At 39.2% G+C, this 18,952-nt stretch overlaps 1 protein-coding gene across 2 annotated transcripts in view; it reads left to right on the top strand.

Annotated features, from left to right (window-relative positions):
- LOC134342751 (disks large-associated protein 4-like) overlaps window positions 1-18,952 on the top strand; it is a 772,967-nt gene that overhangs the window by 173,254 nt on the left and 580,761 nt on the right. The window contains exon 3 of one of the 2 annotated variants that reach the window (XM_063041263.1): window positions 9,314-9,395. The exons of the other annotated variant lie outside the window; for it this stretch is intronic. The gene's annotated coding sequence lies outside the window, so the exon portion shown is untranslated. The remainder of the gene's footprint in view (window positions 1-9,313; window positions 9,396-18,952) is intronic. 2 annotated transcript variants of the gene reach the window in all.

Below are 18,952 nucleotides of genomic sequence, written 5' to 3'. Positions count from 1 at the left end.
ACATGTGAAGGCCAGGAGCTGGACTTGATTGTCAGAGGCTATTTGAGGCACAAGCCATTGTGAGCATTTAATAGGTAGTGGGAGCTTGTCCCTATTACCACCCCCAGCTATAACAACCTTAAAGAACCAATTGTTCTAAATAGAGATAGATAAATCAGATAGATCCTGAATCGACTTTCTTTCAATTTCAAACATATGGTCACATTTTATTGCTTTAGTTTAAGTATGGATCTATATTTCCTAAGTGCATTTTATTTTAACAGCTCACACTTGACACCATATAAATGGTACGGATAATGAAGGAGGTTTTCAAAGCTTGCAGAGGGATTTAGGCCACTTAGAAGATTGGGCTGAAAGATGGCAGATGGAGTTTAATGCTGATAAATGTGAGGTGCTACATTTTGGTAGGGCTAATCAAAATAGGACATAAATGGTAAATGGTTGGGCATTGAAGAATGCAGTAGAACAGAGAGATCTAGGAATAATGGTGCGTAGTTCCCTGAAGGTGGAATCTCATGTGGATAGGGTGGTGAAGAAAGCTTTTGGTATGCTGGCCTTTATTAATCAGAGCATTGAGTGTAGGAGTTGGGATGTAATGTTGAAATTGTATAAGGCATTGGTAAGGCCAAATTTGGAGTATTGTGTGCAGTTCTGGTCACCGAATTATAGGAAAGATGTCAATAAAATTGAGAGAGTACAGAGGAGATTTACTAGAATGTTGCCTGGGTTTCATCTCCTAAGTTACAGAGAAAGGTTGAACAAGTTGGGTCTTTAACCTTTTGAGTGTAGAAAGTTGAGGAGGGATTTGATAGAGTTATTTAAAATTATGAGGGGGATAGATAGAGTTGACGTGGATAGGCTTTTTCCATTGAGAGTAGGGGAGATTCAAACAAGAGGACATGAGTTGAGAGTTAAAGGGCAAAAGTTTAGGGGTAACATGAGGGGGAACTTCTTTACTCAGAGAGTGGTAGCTGTATGGAACGAGTTTCCAACAGAAGTGGTTGAGGCAGGTTTGATGTTATCATTTAAAGTTAAATTGGACGGCTATATGGACAGGAAAGGAATGGAGAGTTATGGGCTGAGTGCAGGTCCGTGGGACTAGGTGAGAGTAAGTGTCCGACATGGACTAGAAGGGCTGAGATGGCCTGTTTTCGTGCTGTAATTGTTATATGGTTACATGGTTAAATGTTTCATCCTGTTTATGCCTCCTTTATTGCAGCATGTGTAAGGCCCTGAAGGATATGTGACCTGCTTACTTTACTTGCCAAGTTCTGGTGGAAGAATGCAACTGAAGAGGTTTTACTGTTGTAAGAACTTGATGTGAGAACTTAAGTAGCAGGAGTAGGTCACTGTATATTTAATAAGATATGGGCCAATCCTGCAGCTCATATCTACTTTGCTGACCAATGTCAGTTTTTCTCGCTTCTTTTAAAGTGTTCAAAAGTCTGCTGATTCAGTCTTCAGTTCATTAACTTTTGATCATTTGTAGCCCTCTAAATAAAGACTTCTTGTATAATTCTAACCTTAAAAAGGCACATTGGGATCTATTTGTTTCACCCATCTCTAAATCTTCTGGCTTGATGTGGTGACCTCTCATTTTTCTGAACTCCATTTAGTATTGGCAAATCATAATCTTTCTTCATAAGACAATCCCTCAAACTAGTTCCTCTTAAATTAGCTTCAGAAAGGGATGCTAACAAAGACTGATAAGTGGAAAAGGGCCCTTGATGCACAAAATGGTGAGAAGTTTTTGTTTAGAGCAGGTGTTCCTAACCTGCGGTCTACGGACTCCTTACTCAATAGTGTTGGTCCATGGCATAAAAAAGGTTGGGAACTCTTGGTTTAGAATGGTTTGGGTGTCCTTATATATGTATCATTGAGAAATAACATGCAGATGCAGCAATCAGTTAGAAAGACCATTGGAGTTTTTGTCTTCATTGCAAGATTAATTAAGGTCATGCGTAGAAACATCCAATTTTACAAGGACCTGGTGAGAATGCTTCTAGAATATTGTGTACATACAGTATTTAATCTTGCTGCCTAAAGATGGATGTGCTTACAATACATGGAATGCAGTTGGAAGTTACAATGATTCCTTGGATGGTGATAGATTAAATCGAGAGAATCAGCACAGTGGGATTAGATGTGAGTCTCTAGTTTTGAGTGTCACCTTGTTATCAGATGGGCATCCAGGCTGCAGGTAAAGCAGAATTTGGATGAAAGATCATGTGCTTACACTTAGATAAAGAACAAATATCTTCCCCTGCCTTTCTAGTTCTGGAGAAGGGCCTGGGCTTGAAATGTTGAATGTTTATTCCTTTCCATAGATGCTGCATAACCTGCAGAGTTCCTATAGCATTTGTGGGTGTTGTTTTACAGACTTTCCTGTGTTTATGATTTGCTGTTCCACTGTGAGGTTCCTTCAAGGGCTGTCTACCCTGAAGAAATTCCTCTTTGATGGGAGATCAGTGAAACCCTCTCTCACTGCTCCCCCTCTGTGATCTCTGCTGCTCTCTGACTCTTCGTCCAAGTGCTTACCCAGACTGACTACCACAGCCACATTTCCTCTTACGTCTTCTCACCTGCCTAGTACAACCCCTTGGGTTCCCTCTTCCTTCCCTTTCTCCTTTGGTTTACTGTCCTTGCTTATCAGATTCCTTCTTCTCCATCCCTTTACCTTTCCACCCACCTGGCTTCACATACCACCTTCTAGCTATCCTCCATCCCCCCCATCCTTTATTGTGGCGTCTTCCCCCATCCTTTCCAGTCCTGAAGAAAGATCTCAACCCAAAACATTGACTGTTCATTCATTTTCATAGATGATGCCTGACCTGCTGAGTTCCTCCAGTATTTTGTTTGTGTTGCTTTGAATTTTTAGCATCTGTGGGATTTCTCATGTTTAACATATATTTGGGAGTAATTTTAGCATTAATCAGTGCAGATATGTCCCAATGAAGACTAAAGTTGGCCACAGAAGTATCTTTATGTATTTGCCTCAATTTGGATAAGCAATCATACTGGATGATTTGCTGATGTACCAAAACAAAGTGTAATTATTTCTTTATATGAAGTAAACTACTGTAATCATGCTTGTAGGTTTACTTTCAATACTTGTATCACAGTGCACTGAAGCTAAGGTAAGATCTTTGATATGTGAAACAGCGACTAACTAAGGCAAGAAATACAGAAAATGTTTATTTGGTTAAATCTAGCTCGTGCAAATCAAAAAGCCATAAGATATAAGCACAGAATTAGGCCATTAGAATCCATCAAGTCTGCTGCAAAATTTCATTGTGGCTGATCTATTTTCCTCCCAACCCCAGTCTTCTACTTCCTCCCTGTAACCTTTCATGCTGTGACTAATCAAGAATCTATCAATCTCTGCCTTAGTATACCCACTGACTTGGCCTCCGTAGCCACCTGTGGCTCCAAATTCCATAGATTCGCCACTGTCCGGCTAAAGAAATTCCTCCTCATTTCCATTCTAAAGGGTCATCCCTCTATACCGAGGCTGTGTCCTCTGGTCTTAGACTCCCTCACCATAGGAAACATCCTCCCCACATTCTGTCTATTGAGGCCTTTCAATGTTTGATAGTTTTCAATGAAATCACCCCTCGTTCTTCTGAATCCCAGTGAGTACAGGCCCAGAGCCATGAAACACTCCTCATCCTCAAGCTAAGTCTCTCTGGAAAGGTAGCAGGCAGCTGTGGCCCTGCTGATTCTCATGAGAGGGACAGAGAGAGAATTTTAAAACGCAAACACGAGGAAATCTGCAGATGCTGAAAATTGAAGCAACACACATCAAAGTTGCTGGTGAAGAAAGCAGGCCAGGCGGCATCTCTAGGAAGAGGCCTCGGTCCCTCTCACTATACCCCTTGCCCATCCTCTGGGGTTTCCCCCCTCCCCCTTTTCTTTCTCCCTAGGCCTCCCATCCCATGATCCTCTCGTATCCCTTTTGCCAATCAACTGTCCAGCTCTTGGCTCCATCCCTCCCCCTCCTGTCTTCTCCTATCATTTCGGATCTCCCCCTCCCCCTTGCACTTTCAAATTTCTTACTATCTCTTCTTTCAGTTAGTCCTGACGAAGGGTCTCGGCCCGAAACGTCGACTGTACCTGTTCCTGTAGATGCTGCCTGTCCTGCTGCGTTCACCAGCAAATTTGACAATATATCACAGTTCATTTTTAAAGCATAATAATCATTGTTACATGTTAATGACTTCAAAGCAAATAACAATGTTCAAAAGGTGATTAAATGACCATGCATCGCAACATTTAAAGCCTGGAAAATGTTAAGCTTATATTGTTAAGCAGATGTCTTGGGTAATGTCTCATAAAAAGTTGCTATATTGGTAACAATCTTATTTTGGTTGCAGACAATAATTATCATTGCTCAGGCTTGTAGTCATTATGGAAATTTTTACTTGATAACTATTACACTGGCTCACTTCTTAGTCATCTGTAGTGGAGCTTTTCCTTTACCAGTCATGGTAACTGGAACTGATTATACCTGTTTGAACTTCTGTCAACTGTGGAATCATTTTCTAGCTGTGTTATTACCTTAGTCACTCCAGCTGTGGTTAACAAATTCAAATAGTCGACTCACTTCTTCAACTGGCATCCTACTTTATTGCAAACTGTAGCTTGTTTTCTTATAAGCACTTAACGTGCCACTTTGCGGTGTGTCTGCAGACTGTTTGCCAGAGCTGTTAAGCTTTTTCAGTTTTGGGTGACAGAAATCTAAACATTTCAAGGAATGTTGCTTTCTGCACGGGAGATCTGCTATTCATGTGATTAGAGATAAAGAGTCCAGAAAAGTAAACCAACAAGATTTCAGGGTTATTTGTTCAAGAAGGGATAATGAGAAATTAAGGGCAAAACAACATTATATAGGGTATTTTAAAAAATCATTATGGATAAAGAGTTAGTGGGTCATTTGTAATGAAATGTTTATTATATTCACTACCATCCTAAATTAATGTTCAAAATCAGTGATCGAAACATATTTAGAGGATAACAACATTGAAATGCCCAGAGGAATTGGGAACAAATTGCTATAAACATTGACATCACAGAATTTAGCCAGCTTTGTAAAATATATTTAATTTAGCAGAGCACAAGCCACCTCTGAAAACTCTCAGTCGATCCCTTTGAACATCTTTTATTATTTGCTTTGAAAAGCTATTGAAATACCATAATACATAATATTTATTATAAATTACTATAATTGCACATTGCACATTTGGATGGAGACATAACGTAAAGATTTTTACTCATATATATGAAGGATGTAAGTAATAAAGTCAATTTAATTGAATAAAATAACAGAAATAGCATGTAGATACTCCATTGAGGTTTCAACAGATAGATCAAACTCGATTTAACCAAAACTTATGTGTGTTAAACTCACCATGTGCATGTCAGTCCTATGAAATTATGAACTTTTACAACCAATTTCTGATGTTATATGTTTTTTACTTAATTTCTCCGTTGTATAATTAGTCCTTTGACCTCTTTTACTGCAGGATCTGTCCCTTCTGCTCCAGTTTTCTATTTTGTCAGGTTTGTGGTTTGTTTCAATATCCATATCATCCATGTAAGTTAGAAAAAATGGAGATTTGCAGCTCCTCTTTCAACACCTCCCGCAGTGTTCTCATTATTTATTCCAATTGTGTACCATTGTCTTAACCAGTGTGAATGATTCCCCTGATTCATATAGATTTTATTTTAATGAAAAATCTTTTAAGTGGAATTTCAGCAGCTGCTTTCTATGAGCCTAAAATGACTTTTACCACAGAGATTTCCATGATCTACTTAATCTGTAATTCTATTGAAAATGTATTACTAATTTTAATGAGTGAAGGAACATTAGGAGCAAAACTCCCAAACACTCATGTTTTCATTGCACAAAGTTCTTTACTAGTAGAATGTTTTAACGTGAATTAACATGAAGATATTTACTGCATGCATATTTTGGATTGTAAATAAGGTCAAGCACGCATCCTGGAAATTTGGTGCAAGACCAATCCTCTGCTGGTATTTTTGGACTTATAAATAGGGCATATCTCTTGGCAGAAACTGACCGCATTTTTATTGTTAGTACTTTGAAATTAGAATATTGGTACAGTCTGCCAGTGGTGTAGTGACATCTGCTCCGGTCCCAGGTTCGAATCCGGCCTGTTTCTTGCACGCTTCCCATCTGTGCTGGGCTGAATGTTAAGCTAGCAACTTGGCCTGGTAAAAAAAACAGGCAAAATATTAAAGAAACAGCAAGGTTGCTGCTTGATGCGCCATAAAGTGCGGAGATGAATAACCGTAACATTGGTAGTGGATGCCAATTGTGCACAGCTTACAAGCGGAGTTGAGCATACTGGAAGTCTTTGAGACTTCAGCAATGTAAGCATGCTTATTTGAAATAGATAAATGTGTCATGATCATCTGCAGATTTCTTTTACTTTACTGTAATATTATAATAGTCTGTGCATTGATTGTTTTTACTGCAAAATTAGATAATTTAGTACATCAGGACTTCTTAACTGCAGCATGCTCTTTCAGAATGATGTTACGTACATAAAAGCAGCACTGACCAGGGGATCACAGGAAAGGGAGGTTGCGATCACATCTTCTTCATACCAGAGTTGCATCAGGATTGTTAAGATGGCTTAGCATGAATTGAATTTCCTGCTTCTCATGATATGGTTGGAGATAAGTTGCACATTTACTTTAAACTGATTTTCAACTGGATAACATGGAGGAGAAGAGTTCTCTATGATCCAGCTTCTAAACACATTTGTCATTGACACAATAATGGGAAACATTATGTCATCGACTCGGAAGTTTATCATTTCTGCTGTATAAGTTATTCATTACTGATAGCATACAGTACTGTAAAACCTTTTCATGCCCCTCAGATATGCTACATGTATTCATAATAAATTATCATTCCCAAATTAAGCTAGAGCCTTTAAAGGTGATTATATTATATACATATGGTACCAGTATCACTCCACAAACAATTAAGCAGCCCGTGTAATGATTTCGTTTTAACATCGCATATAGAATAGATTAAATATTGAACATTCAGTTCCTTTTTGATAGTGTTGCCCAAGGTCTCCATTAGGAAGCATGAGAGTTTTTTAAAATAAATTTTAAAATTGTAAATATCTTTAGATATCCTGTTGGAATAGCATGGAATCTTAAATTTATTGCTGAGCAATGCTTTTGAGTAATTATGTGTAGCTTTAAAAGAAGGCGCTAGGTGATTTAGTTTTGTGTCCTAACTTTCTGGAAACAAATACTGTCATCCTTGTCTGAAATAATCTTGTTTGGCTTTTCATCAAATGTGCATTGCTGCATGTGTCATGTACCATTGAACTGTGAAATTAAACCTTTTCACAAGATCAGCTGTGTCTGCCAATTGGATTCCCATTATTGGGATTAAAGAGATTTTACTGAGGCAATTTGCATTGATAAATATCACAAATATTTAAAATAATCAGAAATTCAGCATAAAATGTTCAGATCTACAATCATAGAGATCAGTAATTCAGCATATAAAATTATTTCCTCTTGCACATTTTGTACAGGGTAGAAAGTATTGATGATATTATTTGAACATTTTTAATGATGATAACTGAAATTGAAAGATGTCACACCAAGTCTAGCCTACATTCCAGGAAGGGGTCAATTTTCATCTTCAGCTCTTAGTTAGAGAGTGATAGAAGAGTAAAGTGTTAACAACCTCCTATTCTCTGTGTGCTGACTTGCACCACAATTTACAACAATATGGCAGACTTGTGGTGGATCCAAGTAATAGGAGTGGAAAATGTTCTCAAAATCCAATTTAAATGTATGAGACAGTTAAAGGAAGATTTTACAGTAAGAGAAGGAAAAATCAGAAATCCTCTGGAACCGGGGAAAACATTCTCAATGTTTGCCATGGGTGAAAATTAACAATTAGGGAATGACAGGCTTTTATTCCACTAGAATGAGAGAGCTCAGTATACACACTGAGATGAATCCAAAGAGTTAGTTTAGTAGTTCCCACTCCAACATATCTGTCCATGGCCTCCTATTGTTTCAAGATGCAGCTACCTTCAAGATGGAGGAGCAATACTTTAAAATCCCTCTCAGTAGCCTCCAACCTGATAGCATGAATATTGGCTTCTCCTTCCGGTAAACAAATTCCACCCCCACACCTCCCTTCCCCCATTTCCCACTCTGACCTTTTACCTCTTCTCATCTGCCTATTACTTCCCCCTGGGTCTCCTCCTCCACCTTTTCTCCTATAGTCAACTCTCCTCTCCTATTAGATTCTTTCTTCTCTAGCCCTTGTCTTTTCCATCCATCTGGCTTCATGTATCACTTTCTAGCTATCCTTTTTCCCCTCCCTCAACTTTTTTGTTCTGGCATCTTCCCCGCCCGCCTCAGTCCTGAAGAAGGGTCTCAGCCCAAAACATCAACTAGCTATTCATTTCCATAGATACTGCCTGGCCTGCTGAGTTCCTCCAGCATTTTGTGTGTGTTGCTTTGTAGGGAGTTCTCAATTATACTTTTTTTTTGAAGCTTAAATATTGTTACATTTTAGGTGATAAAAACAAGGCAAAGCAAGAAGCTGTACTTGATAACAAATTAGTTTGGACGCATTCAACAGTGTGTCAAATTCAATAAAATTGTTTTAAATAGAGGGTGAAAGTGGGGATTTGTCAAGTGGATAAAAATATGTTGAGAATATTTTTACTAAAGTACATCTAGTTTTAGAAAATGCACATGGGAAGTATTTTGGGAACTTAATTGTCGTAACGTGGAATCAATTCAGACATCCAGTGTTTCTGAGATCCTGAAGATAAATGAAATTAGAATTTAGACATTCAATTGACTTTTCACCAAATTAAGGTCAAAAAAGCAAGGGCATTTTCTGCACCTATCGATCATTATTTTCCATTTAAGTGTTGTCAAATAGCTTCTGTCTGATTACTGTGGATCATCCAAACACCATACCACTGATGTATTCTATCAACTGCACTCTCAGCAGTGTAGCAGAATCAGAAATTGACAAATTTATTATAAACCTCTTTATAGCTTTGCTATACACCAGGATATGATATGAACAACATAAAAAATTGCTCAAGATCGTTATGACTGATAAATCAAGCAGAGTAGACTACAGGAATCAGGACAGATCAAATTAGGCTTACTATTTTATGCGAGTTCATCCATTTTGAAGGCAATATTGGTTTATTATGTGAAGGTGATCAATTTGTTTGATCAAATCAATCCACACAACTGATAGAGTCAATTTTGTTTTGAAATACAGGTCTGGAGAATCAGCATATTAAATACAAGACCACGAAGAATGGTCATTGATGGGATACTTGGATGCTAGACTCCTGTGCTAGGTGAGCAATATGAAAGGATTCAGGTTTTGAATAGTATTTAAGCTTTTACTACCTATTTGTTGGTGTTGAATAATAACTAAATAGTCTGTGAGTGAACTGACAGTGTTGCTCAATAAATTCTTTAATGAACATGTCATAATGATTGTCAAGAAAGAAGTTAGATTAATGTTCTTTAGAATTGGCAGTACTGAGAATTTAGATTAAGACGTGCCTGGTTCACAGATTACCTTATAGTTGAGAAAAACATCTAAGAAAGAATATATATTATTTGTTTACAGAGGATTTTAATGTCTATGTCTACTAAGAATAGGTTGGTAACAATTAAAGTGCAGGGGGCAATTATTGCCCCCCCATCCTTGGTCATTGCCATAGAAACTCGTGATAATTTTAGATGCTCATCGTAGAATGCCAGATGTCCTAGGAATACATGGAGATCAGAATGCATTTAAGTAATTGAGAATCCAACCAATTTTTGGTCTAAATACTAATCAGCACTGAAAGATCTGATTGAATGCTAGCCATGCTGCTTGCTCAGGGTCATTAAGATTCATAAAGATACACATTAACTGCAAGCACGTAGGTCGTGTAAATGTTTGCTGCTTCACTTTTTTGCAGTTTTCTGTAATAGTTCGACTTGCATACAATGCACTCAATACCAAGAGTTTACACTGAGTGCCCTTCAAATCACTTATGCTTATATGAGAGGACGTATAGCCCAGCTGCTACTACTTTTTTTTAGAGATAAAGCACAGTAGCAGGCCATTCTGGCCTCTGAGCCTGTGCTACCCAATTATACTCATGTGGCCAATTAACCTACCAGCTGTATGTCTTTGGAGTGTGGGAAGAAACCCATGCAGTCACGGGTCAAGATACTAACCCATCACTGACAGCAGCAGGTCACTGGTGCTATAATAACATTGTGCTTACTGCTATGCTCCCATGTTGCCCCAAGTGTCTTAAGAATAATAATGAGATGGTTTGTGAGTGAACTTACACAATGTTGTTCAATAACTTGTTTAATCAATATGTCATAATGACTGTCTAATTATTCTCTGAAGAACTAGAATGGTTCCCCTAGAACTGTTTGAGTATCAGTCTGTAAAGAAACTTTATGTCACAAACCCGAGCCATTTTGGGCCTGTGCATCCTCTTCAATAGGATTTATGGCACAAAATTAGCTACAGCCTTTTGAATCTGTGATTTAGTTTCTTTCTGAGAGGCCACAAGGGACACTGTCTCCATCTGTCAGTTTTCTATCTCTGTGTCAGTTCTTCAATATTCATTCATTCCTGATTTGCCGGCACTGTTGACATTATACACTTTGAAATGGAAAAGGATACCAGGATGAAAGAGATGTGATTTGCATTCCCTCTTTTCCCATGTGATTTAGGTGCTCTTGGCAAGGCCAGTATTGAAAACCCATCTCCAGATGATGGGGAGATCTGCCTTCTTTAGCTGCTGCCATTGTTATAGCAGGATTTGTGTGCCAGGCCGAGGACACAACCTGAGGAACTCCTGCAGTGACGTCATATTCTTATGCCTTTACCTGCTTTAGTCATTGATTTTTCCCACAGTTATAAGTGGGAATATTCATAGAAGGTTACACAGTAATTGGGCATATGCACACTTTATATATGGAATCATTGTTGGTACGTCCACATCCATCAAAAGCTGGACCACATTCAAATTTTACTTGATTGTTGAGTCAGCTGCAGACTGCACTCAGGAAGCCAACAAGGCACTAGAAAGCCAGCCAGCAGCACTTGTTAACAAAGACATTAACCTCAAATGTGCATCTCTCAGAGATAGAAGAATATATGTGCATTTTCTAGACAGATGCTTGGATCCAGTGCCAATCATCCACTTCTTCTATATGTCACAGAGTGATGACTCCATGACAATGGATGTTCTCTCTATATGGGGATGATAGCTTCTCTCATATATCCAACTTTCTGATACAGAGAGCTACAGACCAATTAAACTTAAAGGATGGTCAAACACAACCTGAAGTTCACTTAATTATCAACCGTAGAATTCTGCTTCATGTTACATAAAGCCTATCATACAGATAGGCTCATATATGGTGCTGGAGCAGAAGAAAGAATTCCAATCACTGGCGAGTTAAGGATAGGGTGAAAATGAGGAAAGACTAGAAAAGGGAATTTGGTCTAAACAAGTTTGTAATTTCAAGTCCACCGGAGGTTTGGATTGCTTGTTTTCAGTTAACTCTAAATGAGGCTCATATTGTTGATAATCTCAGATAGTCTTTCTGCTTTCTCCTTTAAACACAGCCCAACCCCAACTCTACCAGTGCCCATCCAAACCCTATAGCTGGCTAACGATCCCCATTTGATGTCAATTTCAAACATATGTGTTATACATAAATGGCCTGGATGAAAATGTGGATGGGTGAGTAAATTCACAGAAGATATAAAGATGGGTGGTGTTGTGGGAAGGGTATAATATTGCCAAATGATACAGTGGGCCATGGATCAGTTGCAGATATGGGCAGAGAAATGGAAGTTGGAGTTTAAACACGTCAAATGTGGAGTGTTGCACTTTAGCTTATCAAATGTAAAGATACAGTACTCTGTTAATATCAAGACCTTTAATAGCAAAGTTTAATGTTCATTTAGACAGACAAATAAACAGGCAAGGAATACAGGGATATATGCACCAGACACAAGAGGTACTGCAGTTACTGGAAATCTAGAACAATACATACAGTGTGCCAGAGGAGCTCAGCAGGTTAGGCAGCATCTATGGATGGGAATAAACAGCTGAGCTTTCGCGCCAAGATCCTTCATCCGGACTGATGAAGGACTCATTATGGCCCACATTCAGATGGATGCGATTACCTTACATTGGCATAATGGTTGATGTAAATGTGAATTTAGAGCTGTAGTTCTGTATTTGATTTATGATGTAGAGTCAACTGTTCTTAAATAGGAATCAATAATATCAAATAGGAATCAATAATACAATATCAATGAGAGATGCATATTTCTGTGATGTCCTTTCCTGCTGATTCAATATGGTGAAGGTTAGATTAGATTAGATTAGATTATGAGGACACACAGTCCTCTTTTATTGTCATTTAGTAATGCATGCATTAAGAAATGATACAATATTCCTCCGGTGTGATGTCACAGAAACACAGGACAGACCAAGACTGAAAAACTAACAAAAACCACATAATTATAACATATAGTTACAACAGTGCAAACAATACCGTAACTTGGTGAAGAACAAGCTGTGAGCACAGCAAAAAGTTCAAAGTTTCTCGAAAGTCCCACATCTCACGCAGACAGGAGAAGGAAGAAAACTCTCCCTGCCATACCCGACCACAGTCCGACTCTGAGTTGTCTGAAAACTTCGAGCTCCAACCAGCCCTCCGACACCGAGCACCGAGCACCATCTCTGTCGAATGCTTCAACCTCAGCCCCAATCGCCAACAGCAGGCAAAACCGAGGATTTTGGGGCCTTCCCTCCGGAGATTCTCGATCGCACTGGAGCAGTGGCAGTGAACCGGGCATTTCAGAAGTTAATCCAGTTGTTCCTCCCTGCTCTCACGGCTGTCTCCATCAAATCAGAATTATGCACGGCATCATACTTACAAATATGATATCATATCACCGGAGAGGCTACGCGCGCTGCATCGCGCCGCCATCTTCTCCTCCTCCAAATTAGTTAGTTACAAAACTAATGTTAGTATTATATTGGTCAGTACTAAAACACTTTTCATGAGTAATGAAGATTATTTCAGTACTCTTCAGTCCTTATGCTTTGGATGGCTATTCATGGTGTGTAATGTTTGTTTTAATTCTGAGAAGTAAAAAGAAATTTGGGTCCCCTATTGAAGATCTACTTGATTCAAGCAAGAAGGAGGTTTCTGTCTGCCTTTCCCGAGCCATGGGTACAGCTCAGTCCACGATGCAAGCCACACAAATGTTTGCTAGTCCACGCACGTCCAAGGTGGTCTGCTACGTTGCCATATACCCCAACTGCAGAATCATGGTCATTTTTTTCTAATATGACCTTGAGCAAGTGTGTAAATATAAATCTTATTGAAAGCATAAAGTCCTTTGGCTTTCTAGCATACTTCTGCCTAACTCCAGGAGATAAACCTGGAAAATTGCCAAGGACAGACACTGGCAGTTTCTATCCTGCTCGTATAAGATCACTGAATGGACCTCTTGTACAATAAGGATGGCGTCTCGACCTTACATTTCATCATAGCCCTTGCTACCTGCACTGCACTTCCTCCACAGCTGGAACTGTGCACCATGTTCTGCAAGTTAATATTGTTTATCTCCTTGACATACTTGTGTTTTGAAATGATCTGTATGGATTATTTTTCCATTGTATCTCAGTGCATGTGGCAATAACAAACCAATTTCGTGATTCTTGCCTTGATCTATCAGTCCCTTACAAAATCCAATGTAGAATGAAAGGCAGGGCCATATAGAACAGCCATATTCTGTCCTCGCAGCTGTTAATTAGATAATCAGACTGGATGAAATTAGCAAGTTTGTTATGGATTTATTTAGGAGCTGGTGTTCAAGGGGGACTCTGGGCCTAGATTGTGGCCTAGACTCCAGAACTTAGTAAAACAGTAATTTTCTTGAAATGAAAGGATCACCTCACAAAATATTTGTAGCCTGCGTAGTTGCTGGATTTAAATTCCTTTGACATTTTGAAATGTCACATGAATACTGTTCAGTTTTAATTGGATTCACTGGAAACTGAGCATCTTTAATGATGCCTTCCCCACCTCCCTTTTTACACTTGAAACAATTGATGGTTCTGCAGCGTGCTCTGCCTGCCTTGCAGTTTGGAATTCTTGCACTGTTGTTTCCATTCGTTGACCCGCAGAACGTATAAAAACATAAGGCACGTTGACTGATGTGTCCAGAAAGCATTGCCTCCCAGTGTTATAATTGCACTTCTAAGTCCCAGTGGTATGTCAAGATATATGTTGCAAACAAAGGATGTTTAAGTATCAAGATAATTAAGTATTATGGATTTTAGGAGACTCAACATCACAAAATATCAGATTGCTCTTATTGCAGGTCATGATCATTATTGTCAGACTTTACGATGTGCATTAGCATTTGTGTTAAGATTCATTGCACACTTACCACAGATGGAAGATGTGCATTATATGCCATCATCATAATTGCTTTATGAAATGAATTTTTAAAGTCCTTAAATGAGAAAAATTATTAAGCACATGTTCTGATTTTACTTTTTACAGAAAAACAAGCACATTCTTTTGAAGCTTTTTTTCTTTACGTCTATTAACCTGAGGCTACACAGTTAATAACTAAGTCCTTCACTATGATGGATGGCAGAATGTACATCCCCCACAGATATGCTAAGATTTTTCTGTGGATAGTGATAAATGTATTTGTTTCGAAGTCTAGCATGTGGTGATTTCAAATAAGCAATTTAAAAATATACATTAACAAGTGATTCTGTGATGCCAGATACCTTTGAGCGAAGCACACAAAATGTTGCAGGAACTCAGCGAGTCAGGCAGCATGTTTTGGGGGGAATCTATAGAGAAGTTTTGGGCCAATACCCTTCATCAGGACAGATCTTGGTTGGCTTTCTGAAGTCAATGACAGAGCTGTTTTGTCTTGAGGCCAATCTAACTTCCAGGATTTCAGGATTGAATGGCTTGTTGTATGAAGAGCATTTGATGGTTCTGGGCCTGTATTCATTGGAATTCAGAAGAATGAGGGGTGACCTCATTGAAACTGATCGAATGGTGAGAAGCCTTGATAGAGTGGATTCGGAGAGGGTGTTTCCTATGGTAGGAGAGTTTAAGACCAGAGGACACAGCCTTAGAATAGAGGGATGTCCTCCTAGAACAGAAATGAGGAGGAATTTCTTTAGCCAGAGAGCGGTGAATCTGTGGAATTTGTTGCCACAGGCAGCTGTGGAGGCTAAGTCTTTATGCATATTTAAGGCAGAGGTTGATAGATTCTTGATTAGTCAGGGCATAAAGGGATACAGGGAGAAGGCAGGAGATTGGGGCTGAAAGGGAAGTGGATCAGCCATGATTAAATGATGGAGCAGACTCGATGGGCCAAATGGCCTAATTCTGTTCCTATATCTTATGGTCTGATAGTAAATTAATTCCATCCGCCTGCACAATGTCTATGTCCCTCTATTCCCTGCCTGTTCATATGTCTGTGGGATTACTTCATAAATATTGCTATCATATCTACTTCTGCTGTTTCATCTCAGACCGCATTCCAGTCGACTACCAGCTGTGTTTAAAAAAAATCTTGCCTTTAACTCTCATAAATCTCCTTTAAACTTTCTCCTTCTGATCTTAAATCTATGTTTTTCAATGTTGGACTACCACTGCAAGTTTATAGATCATATTCACACAGAATGAAAACAGGCCCCTTAGCCTAAATCGTGCATGCAGACTGTGTTGTCTTTGTTGACTCATTGCATCTGCCCTCATTTAGTCCATAGCATTCTAAACTTTTCCTATCCGTGTACTTGTCGAGATAGCTTCTAGATGTTGCTAATGTGGCTGCTTCAACCACTATTTCTGTCAGTTCATTCTAAATGCACTCCAAACTTTGCATGCAAAAGTTGCCCTTGATGTCCCTTCTAAGAATCTGACATTTGATGCTAAACCTCCCCCCTCTTGTCCTCTTGTAATTAGCACCCCTTCCCTGGTGGAAATGTTTTCACATTATGTCCCTCTTGATCTTTTATAAGAATATCAGATTCCATCCCACTCAATCTACAATGTTCCAGAGAACAACATCCAGGTCAATGTAAGCTCTCTTTGTAAATCAGGACACCACATTCAGACAACATCTGATTAATCTTGTTTTGCTCTCTTTCTAGTTTAATAGTGTATTTCTTCTAACAAGGTGATGAAAATTGTAACAAAGCAACACACACAAAATGCTGAATGAACTCAGCAGGTCAGGCAGCATCTATGGAAATGAACAAACAGTTGACATTTTGGGCTGAGACCCTTTTCAGGACTTACTCCAAGTCCGCAATGCTCCAAGTTATCCTCACCAGCACCTTATATAACTGTACAATAACTTCTCAACTCCTATACTCAGTGCAACACATACAACGCCCTGATTAATGAAGTCCAGCATGCAACGGACCTCCTTCACCACCTTATTTACTAGTGACATGTTTGCAGCCAACTATGCACTTTTGTTCCTAGGGGTGTGCGTGAAGGTTATATCTCAAGGAGTTTTTAAAGAAGTAACCAAGAAGATCAATTGGAGCAGGGCAGTAGACAGTGTATATGTATTTCAGTATTGACTCTGATACGGTTCTGCATTGGGAAAGTTAGATCACATGGGATCCAGAGAGAGCTAGCTGATTGGATGCACAATGACTAGATGGTAGGAGGCAGGGGGTGATGGTGGAAAGTTAATCAGACCGGACACCTGTGACTAATGGTGTTCCCAAGGGCCTGATGCTGGTCCTATTGCTATTTATCATCAATATTAAAGATTTGGGTGAGAATGTGAAAGGCATGGTTATTAAGTTTGCAGTTGACACTACAATAAGAGGTGCGACTAACAGTGGAGATGGTAACCAAGGTTTACAGAGGGATGTTGACCAGCTGAGTGAGTGGGATGAGGAATGGCATGTGGGGTTTAATTCAGATAAGCGTGTGGTGTTGCATTTTGGAAACAATGAAGGCTTTTGCAGTGGATGGTTGAGCACGGGGGGAGGGTTGGAGAACAGAGAAACCCACTAAAGTGGCTTTGCATGTAAAGATGATGGTGAAGAACATTTATGGCCCACTGACCTTACTAAGTCAGCATGTAGACTGTGGAAGTAGTGATGCTATGATTGTACATGCCTTGGTGAGGCCACATTTGCTATAGCAGGCTCAGTTTTCATTAGAATACAATAGGAAAGAGGAAAGATCAAAATCAATAATCAGCAGTGCAAAGGGTGTCTTCATGCAGGATTCACTGAAGCTTAACATGCAGGTTGAGTTGGTGGTAAGGAAGGCAAATGCAATGTTAGCATTCAGTTTAAGAGGACTAGAATATAAAAGCAAGGATGTAATGCTAAGGCTTTATAAGGCATTGGTCAGACAGCATTTAGAATATTGTGAGAAGTTTTAGGCCTCTTATCGAAGAAAAGATGTGCAGGAATTGGAGAAGGTCCAGAGGAGTTTCACAGGAATGATTGCAGTGATCACAGGGTTGACATATGAGGACCATCTAATGGTTCTGGGCCTGCAATCACTGTAGTTTAGAAGAATAAAGGGAGATCTCGTTGAAACATATTGAATAGTGAAAGGCCTAGATAGAGTGGGTGTGGAGAAGATGTTTCGTATAGTGGTTGAATCTAGGTCTAGAGGGCACAGCCTCAGAATAGAGGGACGGCTATTTAGAACAGAGATGAGGAGGAATATCTTTAGCCAGAGATTGGCGAATTTATGGAAATGATGGCCACAGACTGAAGTGGAGTCCAAATCATTGAGTATGTTTAAAGCAGTGGTTGATACTTCCTTGATTAGTCTGGGTGTCAAAGGTTACAGTGAGAAGGAGGATGAATGGGTTGTGATGAATTATAAATCAGCCATGATTGAATGGTGGAGCATACTCGATGGGCCAAATGTCCTAATTCTACTCTTAATGCTTTATAGTCTCTCTGTTCCAGAACACTTCCCAGGACCCTACCATACATTGTGTAAGTCCTACCCTGGTTTAATCTCCTGAAATGCAATACTTCCCATTTATCTGGATTGAAAGCCATGTGCCAGTCCTCAGCCACATCCCCTGTAGCTGATCAAGATCCCCTGTAAATTTTTGTAACTTTCTATACTATCCACAGCACCACCAACTTTAGTATCATCTGGAAGCATACCAACTATGCCTTGCACATTCACATCTAAATCATTCATGCAAATATCGAACAACAAAGGGGTCACCATTGACCCCTGTGATCACCATTAGACACAGGCCTCCTGTCTGAGAAGCAACCATCAACCAACATCCTTTGCTTCCTATTATTGAACCAATTATGAATCCAATTCATGATCTCCTGAATCCCATGCGATCTAACCTTCCAGACTGGACTGCCTTGAGGGACATTGACAAAAGCCTTGCTACAGTCCATATAGATAACATCTGCTACCTTACCCTCATCTAGCCTCTTGATTACATTCTCAAAGGATTTGAAGAGATTTGTCAAACACGACATCCTATTGACTTGAATGAGGTCCTGTCTCCCCAACTGTTGGTAGATCTAGTCCCTCCGAGTCCTCCACAGCAATCCCATTCAAGTATAGAATCTGATTTAAATCATTGATGAATATTTTACAAAGTATCTAAAATTTAGTTTTTCCATTTCTCTCTTTTGCATTTGTATGCCACCTATATTAGTATCACATCTTACTCCTTCATTTTGCTTTCCACATAGAATGTTTAATTTATTGTAAAAATATAATTTAAATCCCCTGGTTTGTGTTCTAATGAATAGAAACTTAAAGATTGTGCAAAACATACAAATAGAAAAATAAAAGAAATAAGTACAAGGGT

Source organism: Mobula hypostoma, chromosome 2, assembly GCF_963921235.1.
Source record: "Mobula hypostoma chromosome 2, sMobHyp1.1, whole genome shotgun sequence".
NCBI lineage: Eukaryota > Metazoa > Chordata > Chondrichthyes > Myliobatiformes > Myliobatidae > Mobula > Mobula hypostoma.
The sequence above is the reverse complement of the archived record's forward strand: the minus strand, read 5'-3'. Positions and strand labels throughout refer to the sequence as shown.